Source organism: Seriola aureovittata, chromosome 24 (assembly GCF_021018895.1).
Source record: "Seriola aureovittata isolate HTS-2021-v1 ecotype China chromosome 24, ASM2101889v1, whole genome shotgun sequence".
In the NCBI taxonomy this organism is placed as follows: domain Eukaryota; kingdom Metazoa; phylum Chordata; class Actinopteri; order Carangiformes; family Carangidae; genus Seriola; species Seriola aureovittata.
This window is the reverse complement of record NC_079387.1, coordinates 11,546,501-11,559,952: the sequence shown is the minus strand read 5'-3', so window position 1 is coordinate 11,559,952 and position 13,452 is coordinate 11,546,501. Positions and strand designations below refer to the sequence as shown.

The 13,452-nt window shown below is 42.9% G+C and overlaps 1 protein-coding gene and 1 long non-coding RNA gene across 2 annotated transcripts in view; one reads left to right on the top strand and one right to left on the bottom strand.

Moving 5' to 3' along the window:
- The window catches only part of LOC130165409 (zinc finger protein GLI2-like), a 64,363-nt gene extending 63,657 nt beyond the window's left edge, over positions 1 to 706 (bottom strand). The window contains exon 1 of the mRNA XM_056370666.1: positions 231 to 706. The gene's annotated coding sequence lies outside the window, so the exon portion shown is untranslated. The remainder of the gene's footprint in view (positions 1 to 230) is intronic.
- Positions 1 to 13,452, top strand: part of LOC130165485 (uncharacterized) — a 36,054-nt gene that overhangs the window by 4,087 nt on the left and 18,515 nt on the right. The gene's annotated exons all lie outside the window — the stretch shown is intronic.

Below are 13,452 nucleotides of genomic sequence, written 5' to 3'. Positions count from 1 at the left end.
GTTTTGCATCAGTTTAAAATTGAAAGTGAATAAATTGATGTTGTTGTATTATAACGATGTAAATAACAGAATTTAATGAACTCATTATGAAGTATATGATTTAATTAAAGCACTAAAATAATAATTAGAAGTTTCTGTCAGTTTACTCTCTTATTTATCGCCAGTTTTCAAACTCAGACATCAGAGCTCCAGTTTCCCTGAGCACATGGTCAACACCGAGTCCGACTCACCGTGTCCCGACTCCTCGGCCCGGGCGGGTTCTGTCCTCTCGACCCCTCCGCCTCGGCTCCTTCTCCTCCTCCTCCTCCTCTTCCTCCTTCTCCTTCACTCTGGTTCAAGTCAAACTTTTTCTCTCGGCGGGGAAGAAGAAGAAGAAACAGAAAGACGGCGCGGTGTAGAAATCCCCCGCAGGAACATGAAATCCCATCTACAGGAAGACGCGCGTGTTTTGGAAAAATAAAAAGTATCCCCAAGAAGAGCGCGCGCCCTCGGCGTGGACATAAAGTTCACTTCTCCGCGTCTGTCCGCATCACGGATCCTTCCCGCTGCTGGAAAGTTGAGAGGAAACGCGCAGAGCAGCGAAGAGACTGAGAAGTGAGGAAACGCAACTTTTCGGCCGCGGGCTGTTTGACGGGGATGCTGCGGAGCTGTGGAGAGTCCAGGATGCGCCCACCCCTCTCTCTACACTTCACTTCTTCCCCTCCTTCTCTGCCCCCCCCTCCCCCCCCTCTCTGCCCCCCCCCCCCCCCATCTCGGACGGGACGGACCGGACAAACCTTCAGGGTGTCCGATAATCAGTGTAACAGTTATTATTATTATTATTACAGTTGATATTAATGATCAATAACTAATTATGAATCATTGATCAAAGTTGATTAAACTCACACATTGTGCGAAAATTAAGTTAGGAACAAAATCTGGTGGTAAAGTATCGATTAAGTTTCAACACAAATACAGGATCATGGATTATCGGTTATTGGAAATATTGCTGGCTCCACGCTCCTCCTTTATCTTTTTAATATTTTCTTATTTATAGTTTTGCGTGTTTCTGTTTCCTGTTTTCCTCTTTTACTCACAATCTTGTCTCATTTTTTGCCTTCAGTCGAGCTGTTAAAAAAAGGTTTAATAAATCTAAAATATTGATAATCATTTAGTAATTAACAGTTTTCTTCTTTTCCAGTTTTTGGCAATTAAATAAATGATTAGTTTCCACATGTATTAAAATCAGGTGGGGTTATTTACAACTATATTTTTGTCATCTATATATTATACCATATTCAGCTGTAGATCATTTAAATTTTCTTCAGATTTTTTCCTTTAATCAGTTGCATAATATCTGAGAATTGATCTGTAATCACTGATTTAAATTAAAGATGATTTATAAAAAAACTACACGTCTGTGGAAATATCAAGATACTGAATTAAATAAAGTGATAAAGTAAAACCGTGATATAATGAAGCTTCTGGGGATTTACAGTGAAAACATAAATATAATCCAGTGAGTCCTTCCAGCCATGTCATGGATTTTAGTTAAAACCACAGAGGAGTGCAAATATGAGAAATGACATGAGAGCAGAAGGAATTTAACTTTCTGACTCACACTAAACATGTTCGGCCTTTGTATTAACTTTAACTCATCAGATCAATTCCAGGATTATTAAACACTTCAAATCTCATTTACTCTGGTAGTTTTCAGACCGACTGTAAATCTGCTGAGCTGCAGCTCAGGACATGAACGTTCATTTCAAATGAAACACTGACACCTGGTGGCAGCTCCAGTCTACTGCGTGTCGGATCAACGGAGGGAGTTCTTGGTTTATTAAAAGTCTGTGAAGCAGATCAGTTTTCTAATGATTTACAGCGTCAAACTTCAGCTTTAATTCATTTAGCTGCTTGTGTAATTTAAGCTTTAGCATTTCTGTATTGTAATATTTTGTAAGTGTTCTTTGTCTGAGGCATCGTTTGCTATAAAGGTTATTAAACTATAACCAGCACCAGCTATAGACATGAAGCTTAAATATAAGGGGGTTGGACCATCTACAATTTAAAATATGAACATGACAATACTTTAAATGATTGTAGTTGATTTTAGTGACATCAGTGTTTGGACACAATCAGAGCTGAAGTTGTAAACTGTAAAAACGTTCACTAACATCTGGTGCCTCAGTTTCCTGATGGTGGATTATAGATAAGATGAAGAAGAAGATGATAAGACTGATATTTGTTTATTGTGAAAACAAAGCAAGTGTTAAATGTTGCTTTAAATACGTTTAGCAAAAGATAATGGATGGAAACAGTTGGGCTGAAGAAGGTAATGGTTTAATAAGAAGAAGCAGGAGATGAAGAACAACATTAAGCAGAGGATTTATTTCATATTTTATTTCTAATAGATTCAATCTTCCCTTATTTTAAAGGGTCCTGAAGATTTTACCTCGAGTTGAAAATGAACAGCTTGTACAGAAGGATTTCTTGTTCACTGTTTGTTTCTGACAGTTCAGCAGGAAGTCGAACACTGTTGTTGTTTGCTTTGCAGTAAAAGTTCAATTATTGAAACTGGGTTTGATTTATGGCCTGATACTTTGATACCTGACAGTGTCAAGAATCTGATTATTCTTTATACTTTATACTGGCTGATATTCAGTTTTAGAACATTACCATCTTGAAAAGGATTTTCAAAGAGTTATGTGTCCCTCGACTTCTGACTGGTTCATGGAGACTTGTGGTTTGACCTGGATTTTCCTTCAAGGACTTGATCCTTGACTTGGACTCTGAGATGTCTTGAGTCTTGACTCAGACTTGTTTTGAATGTCTTGAGACCTGACGTGGACTTGCCATCAGAAACTTGAGGCTTCACTTTGATATTACGCTGCGTTCACCAGGTCGGAGTCTCAGGTAGATTATAACCAATATTATTATTATTATTATTATTATTATATCCGATACATTCAGATTATATTGATGTGTGTTCCAGTAACGTGGTACAACATGATCAGTTCAGCTCTGCATCAACTGAATGTTTCAGGTTGACCAGGAGAGCCTGAACGCACCATTGGTTTCAGTCTCTGTGAGGAGCAGTTCAGTCTGACCTCCAGATCCTCCGAGAGACACAAAGGGAGATAATTCAACTTCTTTCCCACACTCCTTTTTATTTTTAACAAAGAAACGTTTCTTCCAGTTCAGCTGGAGGTCGAACACTGTTGTTTGCTGCAGTAAAAGTTCAATAACTGAAACTGGGTTTGAGTTATGTCCTGACTGGTTCTGGACGTCTGACGCAGATACTGTTGATACCTGAGAATATCAGGAATCTGATGATTCTTTATACTTTATACTGACTGACATTCAGTTTTAGAACATTACCATGTTGATAAGGATTCACAAAGAGCTATGACCAAGAAATGCACTGAGCAGGTCACCTGGCTGAAACAGCGCCCTCTGGTGGACAAACTGCAGTTTTATAAACATGAAACAAACTATTTCTCCACTATATTTCCAGTTAGTTGAAACAAACGTGTCTTGAGTTTCATTTTAAAATTTAAATAAAAATTTGAAACGGGAGAATTTGGGCTGAAGCTGTTAATGACCTAAAAAACTTAATGACTAATGAAACTTAAGTTTTGTTGAAGAAGGAGATGAAGACTACAACAACTAACCACTACTACTATTCAATCTTTAATATCATATCAATCAATATGTGCAGACTTTGCATTTTTCCTCCAGCTGTGTTTTGTGTTGACGTTACCTTCATTCCAGTATAAACTCAATATAACAATATAAATATAAATATAAATCTTATCAAATCTGATCAAATTACCAATTAATTGAATAGAAAGTCTGGGCGTCTCCGCAGGTTTAATCCCCGCTCTCTTGCTTGGTTTCTTCTCTCTCCAGGTAAATCATGGACCTGTGAAGCCAGAGTAAAATCTGACCATCAGTATCAGTATCAGTGCGGTGGCTCAGGGGCACCACGATGAAATGACTCAAATGAAATGAAAATAAAAGACGTAAGTTATATCACAACTGTTAAAAAATGACGGTATCACTTGAACCTCGGCCATATGGAAATAATCTTCCCTTCCAGCGATAATAATATTGAATATCTTTTAAAACTGTTGCGTGAGAAATCTTTTCCACATCTTGCCATCTGATACTGATGACTTCCACAGAGCCGTGTTCGAATCTGTCCCCAGTGTGGGAAAAGCTGCGAAGTCTGCTTTATTAGGGTTTTATATTCAAGTACGTCAGAGTGGATGGAGACAAAGATCACGGCTTTAGACCTGCAGCAGAAACATGCGGCTGTGGAAGAACCCTCGAGCAAGGCACTGAACATATAACTGTCAAACCTTACAGAGACATCGTATTAGATTTTACTACAATATATTTCTTAATCTGTGACTCCTGCTGCGTTTCAGGAGTTTTATTGTGACAAGGTGTTGCTTCTCCACAGTTACCAGAATGTGCAAAGAAAAAGACTTTGCTCTTTAATTCTGATGGATTGACACTTAAATTTGATGTTTAGATAAGAGACAATAAGAAAACTTTATTGATCCTTAAGTGAAAAATTCACGTCACAAAGATGGAAAACAAAAAGAATTGTCAGAAATGAAAGAGCATTAATGTTTTAGCTGTTTGAGCTTCAGTTATCCAAAGTTGACATGTTGTTGTTGTGTCCTCGAGCAAGAGCAAACATTGTACTTACACAATTTATATTTAATTAAAGATTCATTAGATAAAACTCAAATACAATAGCAACACATATCAGCATGAGTACACAGCTGTGTTCATCCTGAGCTGTCAGTGCTGAATGTAAATCTCCTGTGTACCTGGAGTTGGACCACTGTGAGCGCTCCAAACGCTCCAGCATAAAAACAGGTCTCGTTTCTGACCCTGTCCACATCTGTACCACCTCTGTCTCAGCTGTGACTCATCTGCTTTAGTCTTCAGTGAGTCTGTCTCAGAAAACACATGTTAGACGACCCTTTGACCTTTAATATCCGCTGAGTTTATTTGCTACGTCCCCCCTCCTCCCTCGCCTCCGCTGCTCCGATGCGTATTAAATCAGATATGGTGAATGGAGGAACAACACCGCCCCCCCGCCACCTCTTACTTAACCCCCCGTGACCTCAGGTTTTCCTAAGTAAATTGATTTAGACCTGAGTCTCCACTGTGTTTGCTGTGACTGCCGGGCGGCTCTATTGACCTTAATACAGGGGAGCAGATTAATATACAGCCCCCATCTCAGCCCCTCTGTTCAGTGTTGTTTCACATGGGTGGGGTGACGACATCAGTGTCAAAAAAACAGGAAAGGCTTCGTGTGATGAGGCTGAACAGCTACATTCTTTAAATACGGTTCAAAGGCAGATACGCAGAGCACAGGTTGGTCTTCATTAACACTGAGCGCCGTGGGTCAGGCTTGTTGACAGGCCTGCTTTGTTCTGACTGTAGATCAACACCCAGCTCTGCTCTTCCTGTCAGGAACCTGAGCTGACTCCACTCTGCGTCGCTGTGTTCAGTCGGAGACAAACCCGTCACTGTTGCCTGTAAACTAGGTGTGAATGGTAAAATGAAGACTTGAAACTTGACTCACACAAGAACCGACTTCCTGAAACCTCATTTATCTTGAGAAGTCTCAAGTTCTGATCTAAACGTTTAAAAGTGTGTAAAACGCTGTTAAAGGGTTAAAAGACTTCTGACTGGTTCATGGAGACTTGTGGTTTGACCTGGATTTTCCTTCAAGGACCTGAGACTTGGACGGATTCCAAACAACTTGAGACGTGACTCAGGTTTCCTTTTTAAGGACTTGAGACTTTGGTGGACCTGAGAGTTGACTCTGACTTGTCCTGAAGGACTTGATCCTTGACTTGGACTCTGAGATGTCTTGAGTCTTGACTCAGACTTGTTTTGAATGTCTTGAGACCTGACGTGGACTTGCCATCAGAAACTTGAGGCTTCACTTTGACTCGTCTCAAATGTCTTAAACTTGAATCATACTCGCTCTCGACTTGGGACGTGACGCGGTCGATGTTGAGTCAGTCACTGCTTCAAAGTCGTCATTTCCTTCACGTGGCAGCAGGTTTACAAAGTGGTCCGAGTCCAGATTTAAGAGAAACATCCAGATTCGTAGGATTGAAGCCGCTCATCTCTTTGTTTTATCTCATATTTGACTGTGGGTCAGTCAGTTCCTCATCAACTCATAAATACTGATAAATATTACGCTGCGTTCACCAGGTCGGAGTCTCAGGTAGATTATAACCAACAGCTGTGAGCATCTGTATCACTGATACATTCAGATTATATTGATGTGTGTTCCAGTAACGTGGTACAACATGATCAGTTCAGCTCTGCATCAACTGAATGTTTCAGGTTGACCAGGAGAGCCTGAACGCACCATTGGTTTCAGTCTCTGTGAGGAGCAGTTCAGTCTGACCTCCAGATCCTCCGAGAGACACAAAGGGAGATAATTCAACTTCTTTCCCACACTCCTTTTTATTTTTAACAAAGAAACGTCCACATCTGAGAACGAGACGGATCTTTTCATATAGTAAAGTTCATCCTGGTTAGTTGCTATTTGTAATTTTTCATGATGCAACAGTAAAAAGAGTCTCAGCTGCAGCTTTACAGAGACTCATCGCTCTTTTTCAATTAAAAATAAATGATTGCAGTGTTTGTTTCTCCATTAACTGGCGGGGGACGAGATTTTTGAATCCCATGTTTGACACTAATAGTTTGACAATCTGGCCTCGGCCTCCATCATCCATTCATCGAAACCAGCAGCCCCAAAAGTTCCCATGCTGTGTAGGGTGCCGCTTGTATGTAAATGTGTGTGTGTTAATGTGTGTGTGTGTGTGTGTGTGTTTGTCTGCTGGCTCGAGGCCAAGTGAAATCTGTCAGCGTCTGTCCGGTGGGACAATGAAGTCGACACAGACTCCCCTGCCGTCTCAGCCTGTCTCGCTGTCTGACTAACTGATGACACAGAGTCATTCACACCCAGCAGGTCTGAGGCGCTTCATCACTCTCTGCTGCATCTGAACTCTAATAACAGCAGCTCCAGCTCCACGGTTCAGTCTCAGGACCCAACGTAAACCTCTGTGGAGCTTTCAGGGAGGAACGTGGACGGATGGATGTCGCTCAGTTGCTTTCATCTTCACCTAAAACTGAAGCTTTCAAACACAAACTGTCTCGACTCAAAGTTCTGAAAAGTTGTGCATCAGTGGTCGATGTAAACTTTCTATCTTTCTGAACACTTGAAATTATTCAACTTGAAAGGCCACTTACTCTTTTGTTCCGTGGCTTTCAACTGTATCACATGGTCTTCTTCAGCAGAGAGTCAGCCCACTGCGCAAAGATACACGGTCAAGATGAAACTTAGTTTAGTGCCAATCAACAGATATGACATACTTGCTTCTTCATGTTTGTGACTTGTGTGAAGTAGAAGAAGCCTCCCTGTGATCTGACTGTCTCTCTGTTCACACTTTGTTAAAGAAGCTACGGCTCCACCTGGATCTCCACTCCTGGACGGTCTCTGGATCCGACCGTCCAGAGACACGGAGGTTCGGTTCTTTAAAGACCACTGTCGTATCCAGCGTTTCCTCCTCTCTCCTCATCTCCCCACTCAGATATCTAGTTTTAAAACACCTGACAGTGTGTAGCGCAGTACTTTAAAAAGGTGTTTCCAGGCCTTGAAACGTCTTAAAAAGCAATGAAGTCTTAAATTTCAGCTTCGAAGATCTTGAATATATAATAATAGTTGTTATATAAATGTATATAAATATCAGTAATCGTGCACATAATAATAATAAGTAATAATTCTAGGGGTTGTTTTTAATATCAGTGTGACTGAGAAACAGGTTTTTAATAGTTTTCTATGTGGATTTAAAAGGTAAAGTTTTGACAGTTTGAGTGGTTGATGTTGCTCCTTGACGCTGACACAAGGAGACAATGTTCCAGTAGCAGGAGACACCTGAAGCACCACAGGTGTAAAGAATCTATAAGCACCATTTCTGAATTTAAGAGGAGGGTAAACAGCGTTCACATTAGTTGATTTCCCATAATCCACCTTTTTTAACTGCCTGGCAGCGTTCCCTCTGGGTCGAGAGATTATCCTTCATTCAGAAGGTCACAGATGCTTCAGCCATTGTGTGTTTGAGTGTCCTTGAGCAAGGCTCTCAAGCACTCGACCTGCACAGATTGTTCTGTATGAGAGCATCGGCCGCAGAGAATGCTGAAATGTAAATGCCGTTTGGCTTTTGGAGAACGCGAAGACGTCATTCTCTGCACAAAGCGCATAAAGCGGCGGCTCTAACGGTCCCTGAGCCGATTCTCAGATAAGTCTCTTTGTGCCCGTGAAGCCCTGCAGATGGGAGTGTGTTTTGCTCTGGAGACCGTCCGTTCTCATGTCTGACATCATGTATGGGAGCACTTGTCTCAGCCGACTGGACGCACGTGGCCCTCTCCAAAACCCAGTGACACACCAACAATGCATGTCAGCGCCGTCGTCGAGGACTTGCGGGCTCCACGCTGCGCAGAGCTAAGGGAAAGTCACACTCAAGTGATCTGAGAGGAGATGAATGTCAAGTGCAGAGTGGGGTCCCCTCGTGGAGGTCCCGTCACATCTGACCAGTCCCATCGCCCTGTTCTCACTGGGGCTCGCTTCACACTGCTCTCTGTGGTGAGTTGATTTCTTTGGAGCTTCAGATGAGGCCTGCGTTGGAGTGGTAACTGTTTTTGTTTGTCGGGTATTTAAAGCTCCTTCCTTTATCAAAGATGAGTTTTATATCCAGCGTCACAGGGCAGGATCGAACTGTGATGTCATCTGATTAACTCCAACCTGCTCTGTCAGGAAAAAGAATCAGGAGGAGCTAAAAAGATTAGTGGGCGCCGTAGAGTGAACGACAAGATTTCTGATCACAAGGTCATGTCTTCTCACTCATGTTGACGTGTCACTAATTAAAACCACAAACTCTCACTCCGTGCTTGTGTTTAAGAGGCTGGAAAGACTGAGAGTGCTAATTGTTCTGGAACCTGTGAGCAGCAGCATTAATGAAAGATTCTCACTACTGGCTTTTGTGAATTTGACCTCAGGTTCTTCTGTGATCACACACATGAGATCTGAACTTCTCTGCTGTGGGGTTTGTCTGTTTCTCTACATTTGACACTCTGAATGTTTGTTACTGCGAGTCCTGACAAATGAAGTTGTCATTCATGAACCCGGGAGAAGACCCCTGCAGGTTCCTCGGGTCTGTCAGTCGTGTCTGACTTTTCATCGTGGCACCAGCTTCAGCTCTGCTTGTACAGACGCCACATGCCCGGTCCTTGTTGAGGTCGGTGTGTGTTTGTGGGGACACACCTCTGTGTTTTCCCTCCTCGCCGTGTCTCACTGTTCATCTGTCACATACAGAACGGCAGTAATTGCTGCATTGTGTTTTAATTAGATCTGTGCACAGACCATTCACTCAAACAGCGCCTTCCCTCTGAAACCCTTCAATCAGCAGCCATTTTATCAGAACCACCACTGTCTGACGGGAGGAGAGGGGGCTCTTTGTGCCACCGTACCGCATGGGGGGCCGTCACTCGTCCGGACCGAGGCTGTGAAAGAGGGACAGAGGGAGGGAGATGGAGGGCAGGAGGAAGAGAAAGGAGATTAGAGCCCAGGGATGAAGGCAGGTTTGGCCCCATTGTGCTGCAGCGTTGGGAATCTGTGGATCTGCAGCAGCAGGGCAGCTTCCGCTCATTGTCACTTGGGGTGGGGGGGTGGGGGGGTGGGGGGGTGGGGGGGCTCATGGGAGGCTGAGGGCCCCCACAGCTAAACCCGCCTGTGGATGTATTAACACTGGGCGTCCCCTGCCTTACTTCAGTGTCTCGGGCCCACACATGGAAGACGTGAGATTGATGTGATGTTTCTATTATCTCACTGAAGCCCCGCCCTTCATGAGGTCACACTCAGGTTGAAAACGGCTCAGTGAGCGTTGGAGCTACAAGTGACGAGAGGTTTATATATAAGGTTTTATAACAGTGTGAGAGAGTTTTAAAGTTCAGGATCAGACGTGTCGTGACATCAGCAGCGTTCATGTTGCTCGATGACAGCTTCAGGTGTCGGGCTCCATCAGGGACGCCCTCTATCTATATTGATCTGATCATGTGACCGACACTGAGATGACCAGTTTAACCCTTTACTGGAGGGTCACTCTCACCTGATGGAGCCTGAACCACTTCTTTAACCTCGGCCTGCAGGGCCTCCTCACTGGGGGTGTGGTAGCACATGGTTGGTCATGGGGTCAGTGGAGCGGCTGCAGTGATTGTTTGCTGGACGATTATTTTAATTATTGATTAATTTGCCAATTATTATGTAGATTTATCAATTAATGATTGTATCTATATTGAAAATGGCAGGTATAATTTCCTTGGTGATGTCTTCACATGTCTCGTTTTGTCCGAACAACAAATAGAATTCATTTTTCGATCTTCACATTTGAGAAGCTGGAAAAAGATTTTTGTCCCTCGACGAATCGTTTAATCGACTCATCATTACAGCTGCAGTCGGTGGTTCGATCCCCAGCTCCTCGTGTCCTTGTTCCATGGGTGAGACGATGAACCCCACACTGCTGTTGATGATGGTGTACGAGGTTAGAGGTGTGACTAACTGGAGATCATCAGCTCTCCATTCCTGTTCTTCCCGCCCGCTGATTTCAGGCCGTGTTGACAGTAAATGAGCCGGGTCATGGATTATTTGTCCTGTAGCAGCGGCGTCACCAGCGCTGATGCACCGTGCACCACGCGGGGGAAAGCAAACAGCTCAGAAAGCACCTGAATAAACTCGCAGTCCGGTGTGATCCACTTCTTCTTCAGGTCGATCACCTGTTTCGAATGTTCTGCAGTTAACGTTGACCCAAGCTTGTGTTACGGTGTGAACCCCAACGCCGGTAATTCAGCATGACGCTCGTGGACCTCGGCGAGGAGAGGAGCGATGCATGAAATTACACAAGCGGAGAGGGAAAGCTCTTTCTATAGGGGCATCACTTCTGACATATGGCAGAGAAGGATGACCATCAGCAGCTTCGGCCACTAGAGGTCAGTAACCAGCTGTCGGCCAGAAACAGGACTCCCCCCTCACTTCTACTGGAAAGACTCTGAACTTGAGATCTAGATCACCTCTCCGACCGAACTGGTGCATCCTGGGAATTTATATTAGATTCTTTCATCTGTGAAATCCCACACTTTCTGAAAACAGAGACTTTAAAGGGTTCCTTATTAAAAAAAATCAATTTCAACAACAAATGAAGGGGATTCTTCAAAAGTCTCTGTGCTGTTTCATATACAGTCATATTTCTGTAGTTGCATGTGTATTTGTTTGAATATATATATAGAATATAACTATAATACTGAAGATGAAGATGTTCAATATGAATGAGTTGAAGTTCACAAAGTTTGTTTTGCAAGAATCATGCAAGAAAAGGAAAAATCTGTCCTGTAGCAAATGACAGTGCTATTGATTAATTAATTAATTAATTAATTATTAAATCAATTTTTAAAAAGGCATTAAATTAATAAACATATGTAAATATAAACAACAATAAAAATAAACTTTTATTTCATTTAATCAACTTTATTTCTCACAAAGATGAAATCAGTTTAATGACGTTTCAAACACTTGAACCTGAAAGAAAATGTCTGATTGTACAGGTGTGTGTGTGTGTGTGTGGTGTGTGTGTGTGTGTGTGTGTGTGTGTGTGTGTGTGTGTGTGTGTGTGTGTGTGTGGGTGGACATCATTGTGAGGTGATGTATTTTTACAAATTGCAGCATGACCCCGGATGCCCCCCTCCCTTGCATATCTGTCACAGGTGTATGAATTACCTACACACACACACACACACACACACCATTTTTGACCTCTGACCTTGACCCCCCCTCTTTCCCGGCCCTCTTCCTCCTCCCTCCACACAGGTGAGGGCTTTCTGTCAAAACCCCCCCTCTTTAACTTGTTCTTCCTCCTCCTCTGCTCCTCCTCCTCCCTTTATCACCACCCTCTTCTCCATGTTCCCTTCCTCCTTCCTTTCCTCCCTCTCCTTGTTTCCTCATTTCTGTCTCAGGATTTGAACGAATCAGAACCAAAGGAAAGGCGTCAGAGAAACAGATTAGCATCAGAAGTTTTTCACTCCACCTTTAGTTTAAGGAGATAAATGATCCGTTTTTTAATTGGACAAAAACACGACATAAACAACCAGCAGACAAAACATTCAACACAGATCAAACTTACTGACTGAGTCACACTCAACGAACCGAACAGCATGAAATCACTCAGGTTTGACGAGCTCAATAAAACCTTCAATTAGAGCTAAATTAGAAACAAAACAAAGTCAATATAAATCAAATTCTGCATTACATAACACGTTTTAAAAATGATTTGTTTTCAAAACAAACAAACAAAAATTACATTTTCTCAACACAATCACAACCAGCGCTGTACTACAGATAGAGGAAGACTTTTGTTTCTTCATTTCAGTCTTTTCTTTTCTCTAGAGTAAATATTCGTGACGTAGTTACTGACATTGAAAAGCTTTTTAACATGGTGAGTGTCAACGACGTGAGATTCTGACCAATCGTTGTTGGAGGGCGAATATTTAGTGTGTGGTTTGGCATGTGGAGCCCCCGGCCGCTGTGCCATGTCGGGAGCGTATCACATGGCCGCCTGCCTCATCCATCACTCAGAAGTAGGAGTGTGTGTGTGTGTGTGTGTGTGTGTGTGTGTGTGTGTGGTTTCATTCTGCACATCACTCTCATCAAATATTTAGAAACTTCTTTGGAAACGTCTGGCTGACCAGAGTCGACATTTTCCTCTGGTTTCGTGTCGTTCGCTCGAACTTCTGCAGCAGAGAAACAAACTTCCATTACAAGTAACTAATCGCAGAGAGGTCAGAGGTCAACGGATGTAAGGAAATACCCCTGTGACCCTGCGCTGGTCAACTGTGAGAAGAGAAGCTGAGGAGACGGGCGGAGGTGGAGACATTTGTTTTTTTATGTCACGACAAAAGCCAAGAGAGAAAACAGGAGATTCATCTTCCTCTTTTCTGACCTTTGACCCATCGTCCTCGACCCGGTCAGAACAGTCAGAACAGTCAGAACAGTTATAACAGTCAGTACAGTCTGTACAGTCGGTACAGTCAGTACAGTCAGAACAGTCAGAACAGTCTGTACAGTCAGTACAGTCAGAACAGTCAGAACAGTCAGTACAGTCGGTACAGTCAGTACAGTCGAACAGTCAGTACAGTCAGTACAGTCAGTACAGTCGGTACAGTCGGTACAGTCAGAACAGTCAGAACAGTCGGTACAGTCGGTACAGTCGGTACAGTCAGAACAGTCAGAACAGTCAGAACAGTCAGTACAGTCAGTACAGTCAGAACAGTCAGAACAGTCAGAACAGTCGGTACAGTCAGAACAGTCAGAACAGTCAGTACAGT